This window comes from Aquila chrysaetos, chromosome 1, assembly GCF_900496995.4.
Source record: "Aquila chrysaetos chrysaetos chromosome 1, bAquChr1.4, whole genome shotgun sequence".
NCBI classification, from domain to species: domain Eukaryota; kingdom Metazoa; phylum Chordata; class Aves; order Accipitriformes; family Accipitridae; genus Aquila; species Aquila chrysaetos.
The window spans coordinates 43,950,602-43,972,631 of NC_044004.1; the positions used below are offsets into that span (position 1 = coordinate 43,950,602).

A 22,030-nucleotide genomic window follows, 5' to 3' on the forward strand; every position below is an offset into this window, starting at 1 on the left:
TTGCCTTCTGGAATGGTTAAATATAAGGAACAAATATACGGTAAAGTTATTCTGGAATCCAAATGTAGATGACTCTTATTCTTACCTTTTTTTGGGAGAACAGTTCCAGATGCTCTATTTATGTAGGTCTTAAGAGTGGCAAAATGTTATTATACTTCTGTGGCTTTATCTGGGGCAGAAAGTGAGTATGGCCTGAACCATACACTTAGCTGAGTCATGAGATCATTGTTTTCTGAGGAGATGGAGTCAAGTTGCATTTTTGACTTGGGATTGTTCTTTTTTTTTTATTTTTTGCACTTCATTGTGGGAAACAGCATAGTAGAAAGGCTAAACTTCAGTAACTTGATTGAAATATGTGTGTGTTAAAGTGCTTTGCTCAGTAGGGGCTGAAAAGAGCTAAGAAAAATAAGAGACTTTCTTGTCAGATATAAGAGGATCATTTCAAGCTTTTTAGAGAGCCTGTACAGTTTTATGAATGATATAAGGAATGTTCTTCCAAGTGTCTAGTTATGTTAAATAAGCCCATCTGTAGCTTTTCAAACAAGCAAGATAGTACATAGCGAAGGGAAAAGTTTAAACTAGTCTTGATCTGCAGCTGCAGTTAATTAACAAAAAAGCTCTACATTATTTGTAGAGCTAAACTGTTTATATCAAACAATCTCAGTGTAGAGCTAGACATTTTGGTTTGATAAAGTATTATATAAGGTGCAAGAATTATTATCAAAGCTAGGTAGTCTAATTTCAACTGCATGTGAACTGTCAGGGGAATATGTTAGTGTCAGCTGTGAAAAGACAACACAATAATTTGAAATTTCTGAGAGGTATTATGTGCATTATTGAAAACAGTGAAAAAATGACATCTCCAAGTTAAGTATACATGCCATAGGTAAGGACTGAAAACTTTTTTAGACTAGATGAAGGTGCATACAGTGGTTAAATTAATAAATGTATTGACATCTGCTTTCATACCTATATTATTCCTCCCACAGTCCCTGGCACTCTTTTAGAAAGGTGGTATTTTAAGAGGCAAAGCTTGTCTGAATATAATACAATCTCATAATGGGAAACTTTGGAATGGCAGCAACTTAGTGATTGTAATAAGCACTGCAAGTCTAGTCTTGTAAACTAGACGAAGCAATTCTCTACCTACCTGTCCTGAGCCAGGACAGGGATTTCCCAAGCTTAGAACTTCCTGTTCCCTGAGATTACCATGTTCAAGGAGTAATCAATTGATTTGTGCTTTCTTTCTAAACAGTTTTTTTTCATGCAGTCTCTGACCTTTCTGTAGTATGCTGGGATAAGAGTATGAATAGCATATTCACAAGCAGTTGTGTCTGCTGGTCTCTTTGCCACTAATTATTTTTAGCCCAAGATTTTATTCCTTTGCTGATATCTACAATTTGCATATTGGTTTTCAACAGAGCCATCTGTTTTTCCAAGTTCCCAAATGACTAGTCCACTTATTTATAAGTCTTGGTAAAAATTAGATGAGAAAGGTTATATTATCAACTGTCAGGTTATATTATCTACCTGTATCCATTTCTAATATATCAGTTGTGTGTATTCAATCTGTTGGGTATAAATCTTTACAAAATTTAATCCCAGTAATTTTCCCTTTCCACTTCACCTGTGTGTGTGTGTGTGTATGCATGTGGTGTTCTTCAAAGACTGCATAATTTGAGTAATTTTTTTTTATTATTAGTAGTAGTATTTTATTTTTTTTTTTGGTTAAGGAAAAGGCTGTTGGGGATATCTTCTGGAAAAATAGTTGAGATCTTTTTCATGGATTACTGGGAGCTCTTCATAAAGAACTTGCCCACAGATTTCCATTTGGACATATTTGCTGTATAGATCCATAGGTGTTCCAGAGATTATTCCCAAGACTCTTGCACAGGAAAAGTAGTTTTAAGCATGTGAACTGATACAGTGGCAAAGACTATCCTCAAGAGACAGGGAAGAGAAGACTCTGCATACCTCCAAGATAAATAAAAGGTTTATGGGCACCTTTGGGCTACCCCAGGGAAAGAAGCATGAAGTACAGTTATAGCTGGATAGATTATTCTGTAGTGTCATCAAGCTGAAATTCTCAGATTTACAGTTAAATTCTCTGTTATTAGAAGCAGCATTTCCAAGCACCCTATTACGTTGTTCATAAATTTCTGTATATAAATTCTGTCACTCTTCGAGGTAATAGCATAGACAGAGAAGCTGCTGATTAGTGAAGGCTGATTATTGTATCAAATGGAGAAATCACATAAGTAATTTCTTCTGTTGTTTTGTTAAAATTGACTTGCAGAAAAAACACTTAGGCGTGGACATTCTGTTATTGGGTCCATGCTTTCCCAGGTGTTCTTATCTGTACAGTACAACTCCCAAACAATCCATCCCTGGATGGATTACTGAGGGTACGTCAGTACCACACAATGAAGCGTGTGATTGGTGGACATCCCAGACATCTGCAAAGCTGTTAGTGACGTGATATGACATGGTCCCAGCAGGATTAATTAACATGACAGTACACTCTACTGATGTGATGATTGTACCTGTGCTCTCAAAAGTATTAAAATTTGTATTAGCTTGGGGATCTCAGCACTGTGCTCTTGCTGCAGTGTGCTTGCCTTTGCGTGGTTTCAAAACCAGCTACTGCATCTCACTGTCCTTTTCATGGTGCTGTGGGTTAGGCAAGCCTATGGTTTTGCGATTTCTTCAGTTTCCATGGCAGCAGAGATCATGGTTTCCCCTCAGTCTTGAAGAAATGCACACAAGGCTCATTTCTTTTTCTGTGAGACTGGCAGGATGGCAAGTCATCTTCTAGCACGCTTCTGCAGTGCCACAGCATCCTGATGCAAGAGCTTCATTTATGTACTGTCCTGGGAAGACTGAACAGTATTTGACAAAAAGGTGAAATAGGTGTTGTCGATCATTGGTCATGAGAGTAGTTTGGAGTACCAGAGCTTTAGACAGTATGGGGGCATGGTTAGAGGTTGCCAGTTTTTTGTTGGTGGCAGGTAATTGCATTTGCATCTCTGCTGGCTATAACTGTGTTGGAAGCTGTGTTCTGTGTGCGATGCTCTTAGCTGTGTCCTATGAAAGAAAGAGGAAGTACTTTAAGAGGGGAAAGCATGCAGGATATATATTAATGTTATTTATCTGAGTACTTCCATGTGGATTGCTGTGGGAAGGGAATAGCTGCCTGCACTAGAATGCATGATAAATAATTCAAAGTCTGGTGTAAACCAGAATTTTTCATTGATTCTTTGAAACTCTGGAGGTTGGCATTAACTTTTCCTTTTGCCGAAATGGTGTTTTACCATCCCTTTGTGCTTTCCAATTTATCTTTATTGGTTAAGTGATAGGCTTTATGGGGAAAGAAGCCCTGTAAAGTATCAGTACATGCAATAATGAAATGCTTTGGAGTATACCTCATTCAGTTACAAATACAACTTGTAGAACATCAGAATACAGTATTGCAAATACTGTGATACCAGTGATGTGAATGTTATGGTGACAAGCAGGATATTCATCATACTAATCGAAATTTGTCTACTTGTTTTAGTTTTCAGTGAAAGTTACGTGAATGTTCAGCTTGAAGGGGATTGGACAGGAAATAAAAAGGGATAAGTCAAAGGAGGAGGACTGTAGGTGGTAATGGATATTTCAGAATACCTGCAATGGAAAGTGTGCTTTTTATATATGCAGAGCAGCAGGTGGTAAAGATAAATCCAGAAATCTTCACATACTTGTGGTTGCCACTTTGAGCAAGGAAAGAAAGAAAGAATTTGTGGTGATACCACAACACGTAGGAACTCATTAAGGCCATGGAAAGCTGGAAGCTAACCAGGCTCAGAAAAGTTGAAAAGTTAGTTCAGCAATGAGCTATCATAGATTTGCAGGTCCTGATAAATAGTCTGTTAAATTCATCTTAGATTTGAAACAGACAATTATAATATGAAGTGACATATCATGTAATTTGCTCTAATAACAACATTCTGTGAATCATAGATTGCTGTATTAAAGTAAGGAATGTATGGATGAAGTTCTAAGCAAGCAGATTAGCTGCAGGTGAAGAGCAGGACTCTAGAAAACTTGAAAAAATCAGGCAGGGTTGCCACCCAGCAGAGAATTTTAATGTAAGTGTAACAGTAAACATGGGATAGTGCCTGTGGTTTCAGTTGGATTACTTTTACTGGAATTCTTTTTTGGTACTGCAAATTTGTCAAAACAAAAATATTTAAGCCTAATGCTTAAAGGTGAAAGAAAGGAGGTGGAGAGGGGGGAAAGCATCTATCTGCTTCAAATGTTTCTCTTTGCTTTTATCTCAAACCAGCTGCAGGAGACCAATTTACAAATGAGATTAATTCAGTTGAGACCCAGTCATTATGCAGTCCATTCCAAGATTCGACTGCTTACTGCAAGGAACTGGCGAAGTGATGACTTGCTCAGTAACATTCAGAAATGTGTTTTGTGTTTAAGCTCTGAAAATGAGGAAATTGCAAGACAGTTTTGGGCCCAAAGTTCTGTTCCAAGTAAATCTGAGTGTCTTTGATATATTAGAACCTACTTAATTATTGATCGTAGTGGAATCTGATAAAACAGTCTCTTTTTCTTCTTGTATAAGAAATGCACTGTATAAAATTGGATACATTAAATCAATCAATGCTTGGATGCATTAAATTATTCAATGTGTTTAAATGCACGTGCATTTTTTCTAGGTAAATATAGATCTGTCTGTTTTATGAATTCCCCACCATACATTATGCCCCCTGCCCCCATTGTGAAGCTCCTGCCATGCTTTTTATGGGTTTGTTTATGTAAAATGTGCAGATCAACACAACAGTTCCCTGCCATGGGAGAAACAGATTGCACTTGTCTTTGCCATGTCATAGCCATAGCATGTTAAGGTAGAATTGAAATGTTTAAAGACTGACAGCTATTACTTGTGTAAGGACCTCGAACTTTCTTTTTCTTTCTATTGGATTTCTCACCCTCTTATGTCATTTATTCTTAGGTTTCACAGTAGGAAGCAATTGTAACACAATTCAGGTATTCCAGATCCAGTTTTTATTTCATGTATTAGGTATAGGAAATCTCTAGGGAATCATTTAGAAATAAGGGATCATTCCTTTTGTAGCACATTTATGATTTATTTTCTTTCTCTTTGCAGATTATGCCTTACAGTCATGTACAGTCCCTTCTTTGTCTTGTTTTTGTACTGTTTTTTTTTTCTTCTTTATGGTACCAGCCTATACCTATGTCATTTTAATAATGTAGGGAAGGTACTCATAAGAGGAATGGAATTGCCTTGTCACAGAGGCGCGCAGCTTTTTTCATCTTCTTTACAAGTAACTGATTCCCAATAAATGTTAACTAAGCAATAGATTCTGATGATACTAGCAATTCTAATAAAACTAACCCATTTTGTTAAAGTAAAGGTTAAGGTAGGAGAGGTGACTTAATCAGGGTAAAAGCATTTCAGTTACAGATCATGATTTACCTGGAAAATGACAAGGATTCACTAGTCATGGATAGAGAGTCATAACAAGTAAGCATTTAACTAAGATAAAACAAAGAAACAAAAAATAATCATTGCTCTTTTGGTATTAGAGCTCCACAAGGCAGGTTGCAGAGAAGTGTGCAGACTGGACCTCTATAAAATGTGAAGCTGGGTAGGAGGTGAGCAGTATAGTGGGCCTAATAAGACAGAATTCACTATTTTAAGAACTGAGGAAAGAGTGGTAGGTGCTATCTGGTTAAAATATTTCCTCTGCTGTTTCTTAAGAGAGTTCTATGAAATCAAGTTAGATTTAGTGAGAATTGTTCCCTGCCCCTAAGCTCGTGTGGAGTAACACCTGAATTTAGGGCTTAACAAAAATTTTCTAGTATTTCTGCCTGTGGGTACAGTCGTCAAGTTACCATGATTTCACTTTTAAAGCATGTTAAAGAGCATCACTTTATTGTAGACTCACGGAAACTGGTACTGGTAAAAATGTTATATCAATCAGTCTAATTTACTAGGGTAGGGTAGTTGGATAGTTTGATAGATTTTGTGCTAGCACTTAATCTTATTACAAATTCCTTTTGGCTTCTGAGTTAAATGACCTTTCCAAGTGCTGATTTGGTTCAAATCATTGGTCATCTAGTCCATTTTCTTGCCTTGGACTCCTGCCTTCTTACAGTGTTTTTGGAAAATGTGGAAAACCAGTCTAAATACTTTTATATACAAGCTGGATTATCAGAGGTTCTTCCTTGGGTGTGTTCACCTTAGTATTATAACATGAGGAAAATGTTCCATCTGAGCCTTGAATTGATGAGTGTTGGGCCCTGAAGCATGAGATGGGTTAACTTTTCCTGTTATGGATGGTGTGACAGAAGCCCAGACTAAATTTGAAGTGCTGCAGAGCTGTAACACTGATTCTACTGCAAAAGCAAACTGAAACCTCTTCTGTTTCCATGCTGTGGTACTGTATGGCTGAGATAATGTCCCCAGGCATAAAAAGTGACCAAGTCCAAGTATGTGAGAGGCCTATTCGATAAGAAAAATGCACATGCATACATATATGCACACATGTGCATACATATATGCACATACCTACATATAAATAAATATGTACACAGGGATATGGTTTTTTTCTGTTCATATCATATGGACACAGGTATCCCAGATTTCCAAAACATCATACTTTGGAATTTGAGGTATTTTACTCTCACTGTCATTTTACAATAAAAGAAAGAGGGTTTTCAATTTAGATTTGCTACCACTAAGTTTTTGATTCTTTGAAAAAAAAAGAAACGAGTGCTGTAATTCCAAATCTGTAATTGTATTAAATAGTCTGAGCAGTTTTGAAAGAGAGTGAACTGATATGGAAGATGCTCAGTTTGATTAGAATCAAATAGAGCCTTGCTCTCGTTTGATTAGAAAAAAGGAAAATAAGCAGAGAAGGAACGGTATAGCTTTGTAGCTTTTCTGTATCTTTAGGTGCTGTAACATTTTATTATGATTTCAAGAAAAGACTTCCAAAAACTGAAGCAAAACAAAGGATTTGCTTTGGGCAGATTGTGTGAAAGTTGCAAACACCACTATTTAGGATGTCATCATTTCACATTATAATGCTGCTGAAGAAGGCCAGCTGGTGCAGTTAAGTCCCTTATTGGAAATTTTAGTCTGATTCATTACTGTGATTTGTAGTTGTACACAGAAACACTTAATCATTCTTATGCTCCAAGCTCTATTGAATCTACTGAAGGCTTTCTGGTTCTTTGCATAATTTGTGCTGCCAGTCTGCCAGCTTGGCAGTGTTTCAAGCTTGTTGCATTATCTGTGTGTGTTTGCACAGGAAGTGATGCTGCACGTAGCCTGAATTTACAGTAATTCTTTTGTAATAGGCTAATGAGCAACACTACTTCATTCACAATACTAACATTATATAGCTTTGATTAGTCCAATTATTGTGTAACTATGCCATTGTGATCATACTTACACTCTGCAAAGTACTGAAAAGGAAATTTGCTTAGCCATAGCTTAATTGAACTTGTTGAGAAAATAATTTGGACTTTTATGTGCTTGGGAGAGGTGAAAATGTGAATATTTTGGAGATTTTTATATGCTATGCAATTTCATTTATTAAAGGAAAAAAAGTGAAGGTTCTTTTTTACTAGCTCTTTCATTGCATTGGGAAGGAAAAAAGGTGACTAACACTAGGCATCATAGGTTTTGCATATGTTGTGAGGGCCTGTTCTTTCCTTGGTGTGCACATATTTCTTCGATTCATTTTGGTGGGAGTTGTGGATACACAGCTGGGGGGAAACAGGATCCTCTGATGGAATTCATTCTCTAAGTAACTTCTGCTAACACTAACGGAAGATATATATGTAGATTGCAAGAATGTATATTGCAGTACCAGTGTTGACCATGTCAGCCTTACTATTTATTAAGGTTGTAATTTAGCCATACAATATGTATACTTTTTGTAGTCAAACTTCAAAACTAAAAAATTGCTGTCCTTCAGGAAAAAAAATACCACCCCCACCCCCTTCCAACTGTCTCTGTAGAATTCTAAAATAGAAATTTTTTAGGTTTTAATGTGGGGTTTTTTTTTTCCTTGGTATGTAATACAAGTTTTGTAAGAGATCAAAGCAAACTTGAAATAGAGGAGACCTAAACAGAACTTACCTATTCTACTTATTAGCAGAACAGGTATTTTCCACTATAATTTTCCAATTCAAAATCTATGATACACCTATTTTTAAGGAAAATATGAAGTCCTACTCTACACTAATGCAGGTGGACTTCAGTTAATTTAGTAAGTCCTAGGCCTACTCGTGTTTTACCTGCTCCAGTAATCTCGTTCAGATTCTCAGTGGTCTGTAGGAGCGAGAGGGTGCACTGGATAATCAGTTGGCATGATGAGTTTTTCAGTGATCATGACTGTCCTACTTTCCACTTCTGCAGTGAGGCTATAAATTAGGATTGGGATTTTTTTTTGCAGGAAAATGGATCCCAGTTTGCTGTATTTCTTTCTGTCTTGCTGACAGTGGTTGAAGGCAGTTGTACCACCTCCTAAAAGGCAGTAAGTTAGGGCACTTCCGTTAAAAAACTAGAACACAGGAAAGAATTAGGAAATGTGACGTCTGATCTAGGAAAGCATTGCTGTCATTGTTTTTGTGTAACCCTGGGGGATGTTAATGTGCTGTCCTGTTAATAAAAAATGGTTTGTGAGCTTTCATTTTGTTGTTGTTGTTTTAAAAATTATCTCTTCCTTCACATTATTCCCGAGAATCTACTACTTTAAAAGATTGCCTTTCTACTAACAAAATTAAGAAAAATGGTGAAGACAGTGCTTATAAATGATTTCTCTGTCCATAAGTATGAAGTTGTGATTTGTAGTCCATAGCAATAACATTCATTGTGGACTGTTAGGTAAACATTAAAACAATACAAAAGAATACGAGTAAAATCTTTGAATGTTCCTTTATCGGAAGAATTATGCAAAATGAATTCAGGAACAGTTCAATACACCTTCTTACAAATACCTATCTGTTTCTTTTTGTAGTCCTTTAAAAATTAGCTGTCAGTATCAGTTTCCAGTCTACTTTATTAGAATACATTATCAACTGTAAAATAGCTGATGCAAACATTTGTATTCAATTAGTGCTTAATTTGGAATTTGTTGGTGGGTTGTGTGGGTTTGGGTTTTGTTTTGTTTTTTTTTTTCTTTCAGTGTTACTGAAATACTCCTAACACTGGATAATGAAACAATAAAACTTCAGGATGCTTGTATGTGAGGGGTTCTTTTACAGGTTTTAAAATTTTCATGTGGATCTGGATCTGATTATAATTAGGTGCTTTGATTACTAGCTATCATCAATTCTAATGCATTTCATTTTCTGTGAAGGTCTTGCTTCGTAAGTTGTGTTTATAGGCTCAGAATGCATCTGTTGTTTTGCTTATGTACCAGTGGTGAGAAAACTGTTGTGTGTGAAATTGATTAGGAGTAGTGTTCAGGGAACAGAAATCATTCTATTAATTTCTGTTTGTGTAAAACAATATGTATAAGGTTTCCAATGGTGAAAAATACATTAATTGTAGCAGCTGGGGATGTTTGTCATCATAGAGTGAAGTGTGTGCATATATTGGTACTTTACAGTAAAATGTACTACTGCTTTTGGAAATCAAATAGTGTACTTATGATAGTAAAGACATGTCAGGAGTCACTAAATGTTCGTCTTTGTTACATGATCAGTTATTTAAGGGTTTTTGTGTCTGGTAGTATTTTTATATTTCTCTTTCATTTAAAATCAAACACCAAAACCTTTTTCATGTGTTCAGATTGTCAAAAGTAAGTTTACTTTATAAAATGCTATAGTCTGCTACAAGATAACAGTAATATACTTAAGGTATGGCCTCTTCCACAGACTACTATATATTCTATATCAGCTGCTTATTGCCTTAAAAAAAAAAAAAAGAAAAAACAAACCTTTTTTTTTTCATCTTATGGTTTAACCTAAGTATTAGAACACTTACACCATACAAATACTTTTCCTAAAAACCTTATGGAACTTCTGTATTAGTAGTAGTAATAATACTAAATTCTTACAATTGCAATACAGTTGAGGCTGGATCTAAAGCTTTCTAAATCTGTGGGATCCACTGCCTTAATTCAGGCAGTACCAGTACAGTTGTTTCAAGGATGCTTTGGGTTTATTTCACATGTGCAGACTATCTGCATGATGCATGGCACTGTAGATTCTGTGTCTGGAAATCTTGGACAAATGCTCAAGTTCTGTCTAGACAAAACTTCTGGGTGAGGAAAAGAGGTTATACCTGAGGAAACCTGCACTCACCGTAGCCGTGACTCCAGTGTGCTCTGGTTCAGTTCTTTTGAGGGAGACTTCTTTCAGGTACAGACCTTCAATGATATATTTGAACATCCAAGGGAAGGTAAACTTTGGGGGTAAAATTTATATAAACATTTTATAGTAGTAGGGTGTTGTTTTTTATAGGATTACAAAAGCGGACAGAATTCAGGATATATCATAATTTTGTAGACTGACTGTTACCTGCAGTTGCAGTTATAATAGCAACAGGTTAATACTTATAATATAAACACTTTACCAGTAGACACAGACTGCAATTCCTAGCCTGTTCCATAAAGCAATAAAGCAAAAAAAACCATAAAAAAAGAAGTCTCAATTCTCTCCGCTCTTCAGGACGACTTTTCTCCACTAACTAAAGGAATAGAGAGAGAGTAACTGACCACTATACAAGTTCATAGCACCTATAGATCAAGCTATCCAAAGTTATCATCTTAGAGAATATACAGTAATCAACACTTAATTTTCTTCACTGTGGTTTAATTTGATTTAATTCTTCATGTTTTCAAGCATGAGTATGTATGGTGACATCATTTATCTAATCTGCTTTCTAATTACTGTTCTTTCTACCTTAATGTGGTGGGTTAACCCTGGCTGGGCACCAGGTGCCCACCAAAGCTGCTCTATCACTCCCCCTCCTCAGCTGGACAGGGGGCAGAAAATAAAACAGAAGGCTCATGGGTCGAGATAAAGACAGGAGAGATCAACTCACAAATTACTGTCACGGGCAAAACAGACTCAGCTTGGGGAAAACTAACTCAATTTATTACAAATCAACCAGAGTAAGGTAATGAGAAATAAAACCAAATCTCAGAACACCTTCCCTCCACCCCTCCCTTCTTCCCGGGCACAACTTCACTCTTGGATTCTCTACCAACCACCCCCAGCAGCACAGGGGGACGGGGAATGGGGTTTACAGTCAGTTCATCACACGTTATTTTCTGCTGCTTCATCATCCTCAGGAGCAGGACTCCTCGCACTCTTTCCATGCTCCAGTGTGGGGTCCCTCCCACGGGAGACAGTCCTCCACGAACTTCTCCAACGTGGGTCCTTCCCATGGGCTGCAGTTCTTCACGAACTGCTCCAGCATGGGTCCCTTCTGTGGCGTGCAGTCCTTCAGGAGTGCACTGCTCCAGCACGGGCGTCCCATGGGGTCACAAGTCCTGCCAGAAAACCTGCTCTGTGGGCTCCTCTCTCCACAGATCCGCAGGTCCTGCCAGGAGCCTGCTCCAGCGTGGGCTTCCCACAGGGTCACAGCCTCCTTCGGGCATCCACCTGCTCCAACGTGGGGTCCTTCACAGGCTGCAGGTGGATATCTGCTCCACCGTGGACCTCCATGGACTGCAGGGGGACAGCCTGCCTCACCATGGTCTTCCCCACGGGCTGCAGGGGAATCTCTGCTCCGGCGCCTGGAGCACCTCCTCCCCCTCCTTCTTCACTGACCTTGGTGTCTGCAGGGCTGTTTCTCTCACATGTTCTCACTCCTCTCTCCGGCTGCCGAATACCGCCCGTCCCAACTTTTTCCTTCTTAAAAATGTAATCACAGAGGCGTTACCACTATCACTGATTGGCTCGGCCTTGGCCGGCAGCAGGTCCGTCTTAGAGCCGGCTGGTATTGGCTCTCTCTCTCTCGAACATAGGGGAAGCTTCCAGCAGCTTCTTACAGAAGCCACCCCTGTAACTCCCCCCGCTACCAAAACCTTGCCACGCAAAGCCAATACACTTAATTGTAGATTATTTTAATGCAGACACTAAAGTAAAAACTGTTGGAAAATACAAGCATTAGAATCTTAGAAATAGTGCCTCTGGGAAAGATGTTTCACAGATGAATATACCTAGGTGGGCTTTTCCTTGTCAGAGAGTTTCATATATGTAAAATTTTAAATAGTTAACTTTATTGTAATTCAGGGATTACTTTATTTCTTGATTAGCTGAAGATCTGGGCACATATATACTTCTGAAAACATTTGCATGTCTTGAAGAATGAATTCCCCTTGACTTTGCCTTCACCACTTGCACATTCGTTTCCAATGAATGTTTGTAGTACCAAGGTTTGCATACTTGTGGAAGTTAATTTGAAGTTTTGATCCCTAAATTCAACACTAGTTATGTTCTAAGCTTTTGCCATTGGGCCTTCTTTTTAAAGAAAACCCCAAACATCATCTCCTCTCCAACTCCAAACTCAGCTGGTGCAATGAAGAGGCAAATAAGAGGAAGGATTATCTGAGAGGAGATTTAAGCTGGGGAGTAGAGCAAGAAACATACAACTACAGGAAATAGATATCCTGAGAATATGAATGATTGATCTTTTCATCTTTGGAGCATGCTGCTGGAGTCTATAAAAGGTACGAATGCACAGCTAAGATGATCTGGATCAGAATTAAACCCCTTGCTCTTAGATATCATAAAACAAACTCGCATGTTACGAAGTAGGATGTGAGGGCTTGCTGTCCCCTTACCCGTTATTATAGCCAAAACTGGTGACCCGTGTACTTTTGGCCCTTCTACCTATAAAATTCTCTTTCATAGGGAACCAACAATAGCAACACTTCTAGGGTGACTTTACAGATTTGAGCATTCTGGAAAACCGAATTTCCTTGCATATTCTAGAAGTATACTGACATCATATAACCATGTACTTCGAAGTACTAATGCTAGAGGTTTTCTACCTACACTGCAAGATTTTTGTCGTGCTCTAATTCACCTGTCCTATCTTCAAATTATAAAACAAGGTAATTTATGTTAGAATAAATATTGTCTATATGTTCTACTGAGAAGCAAGCACAAAGTGCCATTATGAAGAACCTGGAAAAGGTATGCAGGTGCAGTAGTTACAAAAGCAAACAAAACATTGAGATTTATGAAGAATGGTAAAGAGAATAGTCTGTAAATGCTAAGAAATCGTTTTATGAGTGAGGTCTCACAGTTTATTTGTGTTAATAACCCTGTTATATCTGGCCACCTTGATAAATGACACACAGCAACACTGCAGAGCTTTTAAAAATATGATCAAAGACCTAGAGAGACTTCTAGATGAAAAGACACTGAAAAATGGGCACATAGATTAAAGCTAACTTAGTAAGAAAGACTATGACAGGATTTTATTTCTGGAATAATTTCTCAGTTTCATTTACCCTCTCATAATGAAGCAACAAGAAGAATACATGAGGCAGCAGATTCAAAACAAATTTTAGGAAACTGTTTAATTTTGAGATGACACTACCACCACAGAGCTCTTGGTCAGCATTGTGGTTAAAAGGAAGGCTTAGAAATGTGTGTGGAGAGCTAGAACAGTCCTCTAAGCTAGCATACAAGTAAGACAACTAATTTTTCTGACATGCGGCATACCTGTTATTGACAATAGAGGTGTAAGTTTTGCCTGTAGTCACTTTCCTGTTAAGTTCTTAGTACGGCTGCTGTCTAAAAGGAGGTGCTGTATTTGATCAGCAGACTGGACACTAGTCCAATTAGATACCACAATAGCTTTCTTACTTGTCGTGGTTTAACCCCAGCCAGCAACTAAGGACCACGCAGCCGCTCACTCACTCTCGCCCACCCAGTGGGATGGGGGAGAGAATTGTAAAAAAAGTAAAACTTGTGGGTTGAGATAAGAACAGTTTAATAGGACAGAAAGGAAGAAACTAATAATGATAATAATAAGAATAATAAAATGACAATAATAATAATAAAAGGATTGGAATATACAAAACAAGTGATGTACAATGCAATTGCTCACCACTCACCGACCAATGCCCAGTTAGTTTCCGAGCAGTGATCCGCTCCCCCCAGCCCCACTTCCCCCAGTTTATATACTGGGCATGACGTCACATGGTATGGAATACCCCTTTGGCCAGTTTGGGTCAGCTGCCCTGGCTGTGTCCCCTTCCAACTTCTTGTGCCCCTCCAGCCTTCCTGCTGGCTGGGCATGAGAAGCTGAAAAGTCCTTGACTTAGTCTAAACACTACTTGGCAACAACTGAAAACATCAGTGTGTTATCAACACTCTTCTCATACTGAACCCAAAACATAACACTATACCTGCTACCAGGAAGACAATTAACTCTATCCCAACCGAAACCAGGACATTACCAAAGCTATTTAGATACCAAAAGATACAGTTAGTTATATATGCTTGAACCTGTAAAGACTTCAATAAAAACAAAAATTGAGTTAAACTATAAATTACAGAGGGAAAAATACCACTAGAAAAAGTAGCACTGTTTGCTCTCAGGATTTTTAAAAGCAAAAAAATCATGCTTTTGTGCAACCAGATGCTTTCCCAAGCAAATTATGAAATGCTTTTTATGTCCTACAATAGGGCAGAAAATATCTGTTTCCATTTATGTCATCTTTCGATAGATTACTTTTTTCCTTCCCCCGTATAACCATGGCCTTTTTGTCACTCTTACTACATTGCAACTTGGGGACTTTAAAGCTGGATTTGTGATTGGTCTTTTAAAGTAAAGTATTTGGAAACATGTTCAGGTTTGAGGCTAAGAGTGGTGGATTTGTTGTTTTGCAGATTCATGACTTCAAAAGATGAAATTAGGCGGCTAAATTAAGATAAATGTTGTGTTTTGGTATGCAGAATACCAGGGGTGCCCAGCTGGGGCATCAGCAAGGGTCCCAGTTGTATGAAGTTTGAGTCCTTCTAGGAGCAATTGAGCAGAGCAAAAGCTGAGGCATGAAGTATCTTATTTTTTGGTTTTACTGAAGAGTTTGAAATGATTTTTAAAATATTTAGAGAACTTTCCAAACTCCACGTGATGCAGAATGAAGAAGTCAAAGTTTAAACAAAGCCCTAAAAGCTGAACCAAAATTCTCTTGGTGCTACCATCATATAAATATTTATTATTACTGTTTTACCTTTTATAGCATGTTTTTGTTTCTTTAGGATTTGATCCCTTGACATTTTTCTTGTAGTTTTCTTTACTGTTCTTCTCTCTTCAGATAACACTTCTCTATTTTTATGTACTACTTTGCTCTTTCACAGTATTTCACCTTTTCACTCAGCATGGTTTAACATTCATGCAGTCATGCCTGCAAACCTGAAATAAGCCCTGTTAAGAGACGCTTTATGGGCACTTGAATGGAGAAGGGATAGATTATGTATTATCCTGTAGGTACTATTTTATGGAACCCACATTAGAGTAATTAAGGAAGGAAGAAAGGAAGAGGCTAGACTGAGGATGCTTATGTACATTAATAGAAAAAAAAAAATCAAATTAAAATAGGAACCTTACTGACTTCATGACAGAGGAACAAGTTATATCTAGCTTTTTGGCTACTGAGTTATTTTGTGGAATCAAATTGAGGTTTTCTTAAAGACATGGTGGGGAATATAATGCTGGCATACATAAAAGAGAACTTCTATCATGCTAGACTAAATAATGTGAGACAACATTACAGTAGTTAGTAAAACTTCTTTTTGCAGTCTTATTGACAATTTGTTTCTCTTTCATATCCTGGCACAGATATTTCATCATGGATATCTGGTTTATATTAAATTTTCATCTTTAAAATAATCTATTTTATTTATATGTGTGAATTAGCAGCCAAGAAAACCTCACACTTTTAATCTATTTGATTTTCTTACTTCAAGCAACAGCACAAATAATACTTTATGTTTTAAAAATAGCTTCATTTATAGATGCCAATGAAAATGGCCAGCTTTTGTTTTAAACTGTTCGGGTTTTTTTTTCAGTACAGCAATATCCCTATCTATCTCTGGGTTTAATAGATCCATGACAAAAGCAGGCTAAAAGTAAAACCAGCTATGAATTACTTTAAATTGGAACTTTTTCAAGGTTTAAAATTCCACACTTACAGTATATAAAAAATGCTAAATTATTTCATAACTGTGAAGGGAACATTTTTTTCCCCCAGTATGAGCTTCACTGTTGATGATCCTTGGATTTGATCAGAGAGGAAAAAGAGTATTATAAATTAAAACTAACTTTTGGAGAACATCAGTACTGTTGCAAAATAGGATTAAGTTTCAAAGAATAAGGACAAACACAAGCAATACAAGGCCAGAATGGAGGCTGTGCAAGTCTTACTGTTTCTTTTAGTAAGTTTAGCTGGTGCAGTGCTTTGTTGAATTAGGTTTTACATTTATTGGAGTTTTGCTCTCTCCTCCCATGAACTTTGTCAACACAGATCTTGATCTTTGTTCAGGGAATTTCTGCATATTTGGCAATATGGCTGACCACAGTGTACAGACCTGTTGCACAGTGGATGTGTAATAGACATGGTACTCTCTGATGCTTTGGGCTTGCCATGCGTATGCATGAATTTCATTGCATAGGCAGATTCTGAGATGAATTAGCTATCTGAGATTTAAGGAGAAACGCTCCTAAACTATGAGAAACTTTGACTGTCTTCAGTAGTAAGGAAAAGGGGGAAAAAAAAAAAAGAAAATTTTGAGGTTTTTTGTTAATGTAAAAGAATATCAATAGAATAATTTAGTACAACCCAGCAGATGATCTTCCATGAATAGTTTGACCACCCATTTTTTGCTCAACTATCATCTTACTATACACTTGCTATATATTTTTTCTGAGCAGATCTCTACGTCAGCTTGTCAGCTTTATCTTCCCATTTTCTGATGTTATGAGACACCATTCATAAATACAGAAGATACCATACTGACAGAAAAGATAATACCAATTTGAAAGCCTTTCTGTCTTTTTTTTGTTTGTTTTATTCTCTTCTTCCCCTGCTCTGGGGATGCGAGAAAAGTGGTGCTGATATGAGCACTTCCATCTATCTAAAGAGCACTTGGAAGATTACAGTACAATAAGTTGACACTTGGCTAGATGATCTAAAGGAATTCTGTTTTTCATAGAAATGCCATAGCTATTAACCAGTGCTAGAATACAGAAGTTTAGTTTTGTGAGGCACTGATATGCAGACGTACATTTTTCTCTTAAAATCTCATGAGCTGTAAAGCAGTGTAGTTTGCAGCTTGCAAGTGCTCTTCTAACACCTGATTAACATCATCATCTAAAAACATCACAGCCTTTGTTACCTGAGTTAACGTAATCCCAACAGCAAAATCAATTCAAGTTAATACTGCTTCATTTTTAATTTAAATACTGTGTAGAGATTACTTGTAATCCAGAGCACTATTGCATAAGACAATTTTCTGTCCAAGTGTGTGCTATGCCTTAGAATCTATAACTACAAGAATGATATTGTGATGCGTTTGAAATTCTTGTAGGAAGATAATGCGTTTTGGCTGTAGAATAAAGGGCAAGTGATACTAGCACTAGAATTAACAAGACAGCTGGCCCATTTCAAGCCTTATTGCTCCTCAGCACCAGGCAGTAGACAGTATGTACATAAAGAGGCTTGGTTCTGTGTATTATGTAGTTTTCTTGTTCAGCAGAATTATTCTTGATTTAGACTTGTATGAATCCAGTTCAAAGTTGTTTCATTAGAACAGGTGTCCATGGCAGGTAGAATTATATTACACAGCACCTGTAATATAGCAGATTAGTGTAAAAAAAAAAAAAAAAAAATAAAGCAAAACAGGTGTGGTACTTCTGGAGGTGGGGAGAACAATAAATGAAAACTGACAGGTTTAAGAAGTTCAGCTGTCAGGTGGTGGAAGCGGCATCAGCCATGCAGAGGAACACACTGATGAATGGAGTTAAGTACTGTAGAATGAAAGCCAAAGGGGGGTGGGGGGCGGGGAGAGGAAAAAAAAAGTAATGCTCACTGTAAAGCTATGATACAGAGCAAAGAAAATTTATTAAAATGGATGGCTGCAAGGTTGTGTGCCATAAAGAGACGGAAGGAACCCTGATTCACTTATGCAATTAAGGGATACTCAGATCCCTGAACATGAATACTTTGGATGTATTCTTTGTAGAAGTGGCTTATTACTCCGCACAGGTGTAATGAGGAGCTTGGAATTGCTAAATACAGTCTGGAGAGGCACATACTTCCTTATGCCTCTTGAATTTTACAATTTTGGCTCAAAATAGTTCTATGTTACATGTATACATTATAAGAAAATAAAGCTACTAAGCTTGAAATACACTGCTGTATATGGTGTTAGAAAACAATTTCAGGTAAATTTTGCCCTCTAAAGAATGGATTATTCTCTGTTCTCCTCCCCATGTCTCAGTTGATGTGAGAAAAGACATAATGATGGTGGAAATGTCATCAATATAAATAAGGTGGAAAAGGAGAGGACAAATAGCAACTGTAGTGAATGCAACAGAAATTTGTCTAAATTCAGAGCTAAGAGACTCAAGTGGAACATGCTGATTTTATGATACTTCCAGAAGTTATATTGTGCCATACCCTTTTTCTGTTGAAGTGCTAAAACTAAAGCTGATATAATTAAAAACAATAAGACATATGAAAATGTATCAATATAGTAAAACATTCAAAGATAAGTAGTGTCGCAAATCAATATACTAGTTGAACAATTATTAAAAGATATGCTTCATTTTCTCTTTATGGAGGAGGGGGAAAATAGGCAACTGAGGAATTATTTTTTTTATAGTTTCTGGCAAGGGATCAGAAAGAGAAAGCTTGTACAAGCTGCATCCATTAATACCAACCATACTGTATTTGTTTTCATTTGTTTTCCCCTGTAGTTTCATGATTTTGTCAGTTAAACCTGGTATGTGATGGAGAAGAGTCAACTTCTGCTTTGCTCATTATAAATCAATGACTTGTCATTTTAGCAAGGTATATGAACAGAGATAGTGTGTGTTCTGCTGATAATTGCAAAAATTATCATGAGCTGTGCACTAAGGAATCAAGACCACAGAACTTGAGTGGATTTGCAATATATGTACGTCCATGTGTGTATATCTCAATACATATTAATACACATTTTGGTATAAATGTATCAAATTGTGAGGATAAGAAAGAAGCATGCTATATCAGAGTGACAAACCACCACATTCAAAAGTGTTGAAAAACTATTAAGATAAACCTGTAGTGTGACATTTGGATCTGAAATGATAATGTCAAATACATAACTGGAATGAGTTAGGGATTTGTGAGTAGTAGTAAAAATCTATAGTAATAATTTTAAGAGTTGTTACACTAATGCAGTCATGTTGTAGTGATGCAGTACCTGGGTGTTTTAGATCTCCTACTTGAGCGAAAGCAGTTGTGTATTTTAATTTTTTTTTCCCCAGTGGAGAATGTGAGGAATCATGGGACTGGCATGATAACCTCATTATATTCTAAACAGTGCTTAAAGTGCTACAGACAGCATTGAGTTGGCTATGACCTTAAAGATTGCTAGATAGTGGGAGCATGCAGTAATCAGTCTCCAGCCCTGGATGACAAAGTGTGGTTTAGGAGGCACATGCAAATGTTGTGCTTTCTATTCCTCCTTTACAGTCAGTACACAGCTTGGGAGTAATATTAATGGTATGGAGCAGGAGGTAGACTGGATCCTGAAGGTGTTTGGAACGTAATGTGCCAAGGTCCTTTGAGCAATCTTGCAGCCTTTGTGGAGCATACACATAGGTATGACCAATGTAATCTTGAATTAGGTATAGGGAGCTGTAATATCTCTAGCTATTCTAGTGGAACTGCTCACACAGTACTGTGCCATTTGAATGCCCATAATTCAGGAAGAATATTGAGAGTTAGAGAGTATTCAGAAGAGAGCCACAAGAATAGCTGAAAATATACCTTATCACAAAAGACAACAGGAACATCACATGTATTTGTTTGCAATGGAAAAGATGAAGAAGGCTGTGCAGTTACTGTTTTAATACTTATTTGGAGACAGAAATTTTTTAACAGGCTCCCCAAGGTAGCAAAGATGTTTTAAGATTTCACAGAGAAATCCAAATTAGGAAGGGTACATTCTAGCTTCATAATACACTCCTAATATGCTAGGCGAATCCTGTTCTTGTTACAAAGCAAGCAATGTTAGTAGAAAGGGTAACAATTTAGTCAGACATGAAGTAGTCTTCTGTAAATAGTGTCGTACCATTTTTTTCCAGTACTTGCTTTGAACGGGGCATGTTGCCATACTTATCAACAAGTTTTTATACATGATGTGAGACATGCATACATTAATAATGAATTCTAAAATAAACATTGCCATATGATTGTTTGTCCAGGGGCAATTCAGTATATATTCAGTTTAAGCTTTCTTTCAGACAGGTGTATATGCATGTAGTTCAAATACCCTATGGACAGCACATCTTGAAAACAACAAAATCAGAATAAACATGTAGTTGTACCTACTTATGTAGGCTTTGCTGAGCAAGCCATACAGGGTTTGTTTTTGTTTTTTTTTAATAGAACTGAACACAACTGCAAATGACCCCAAAACCTCCTGAAAAGCCTTGCAAATAGAAAAAACTTAAAACCTAATGTCTGTGACCATAGTGAAGTTTTTCTGGAAAGAACCCTGTAAAATGGAAATCAAGATCATAAAATATTTCTAAGGGCCTCATTCTTTATCACCAGATGGGGTGATTTATTTGTATATTGTATTCAGCTATTTACACCTGATTTACATTGATGATGGTAATATCTCAGGTCCAAATATGTTTGAAAAGTGTCCAAGAGTGCTTTGACATTCGCAATAAATTCATGACTGCAAGGTCTACCATACAGGAGGATGGTCAGCCGAACTCCTTGAATGTGGTCAGCAAGCTTGTTGTGATGATATCTTGCTGTGATTTATTTAATTATAATTAAGTGCAGTATTTTTCATTGAGAGCTAGGCTTTTGCCCTTCAGCGTGATAGTTATTCTTATGTGTTTGGTACTGTTGATGTTCTTTTCACAACAAAGTTGGCTAGTAGAAATAAGTTCAATAACATATACTTGAATTTATCAGCAATACTGATCAGACCATAGGCCTCTGTTGTTGTTTTAAGTCTTCCTTAAGAAAGGGTAAAAAAATTCAAGAAAATAATTTCAATTCCTTTAGCAAGTCCAGAAATAACCAAGTTCAAAAATAAGAATTGATTATTGAATATCATTTGCAAAAAGTGCATTTACCAATGTTTGTATGAATATGAAGGTGAGAAAAGGTGTTCTTTATTTTGTGTTTATTGTAAGTCAGCTCTTGCAAGTGTTGTAAAGGCATTTTTAAATATAAAATTTGGAAATGAGTGGGGTGGTAAATTAGTTACTGAATATAAATTATAAGATGTGAAGACAGTTTCATATCAGTTCTGTATAAATGGAAAATATATGTTCATGTTCCCTGCCAGCAGCTCTATTCTTACAAGTGCTTCTGTGTGGGAAGAGGCATCACAGGACTGAGACAATATTAGTACATACATTTCACATTCCTGATGAACAGTGAGGATACAGAAATTATCAATGTTATTCAAAATAACAAAAGATGATCTTATTAAAGTTTATGACATTTCTGTCTCATTCGTCTGCCTCAGTATCACAACATTGTAGGAAAGTATGAGTAACCATTCTGAGATGTAATGGCACTATTCCTGAACTATATTTGCTCATTTTAAGTAAAAAAAAAAATAAAAATTGCTTGTTCCTCTTCTCCCTACCCCAGTCCACTTCAAGCTGAAAAGCATCAGTTTGATTTTGTAGAGACTCTTACTTCTTTACATATCTTCACTGATAAGTGTCCTGGGTCATATCAGAATGCAATTGACTTCTTTTTAGTGCTGACAAGTGAAGGTGGTTTTG

At 37.0% G+C, this 22,030-nt stretch overlaps 1 protein-coding gene across 5 annotated transcripts in view; it reads left to right on the plus strand.

The window, feature by feature from the left end:
• The window catches only part of SPOCK3 (SPARC (osteonectin), cwcv and kazal like domains proteoglycan 3), a 222,097-nt gene that overhangs the window by 97,965 nt on the left and 102,102 nt on the right, over window positions 1-22,030 (plus strand). The gene's annotated exons all lie outside the window — the stretch shown is intronic.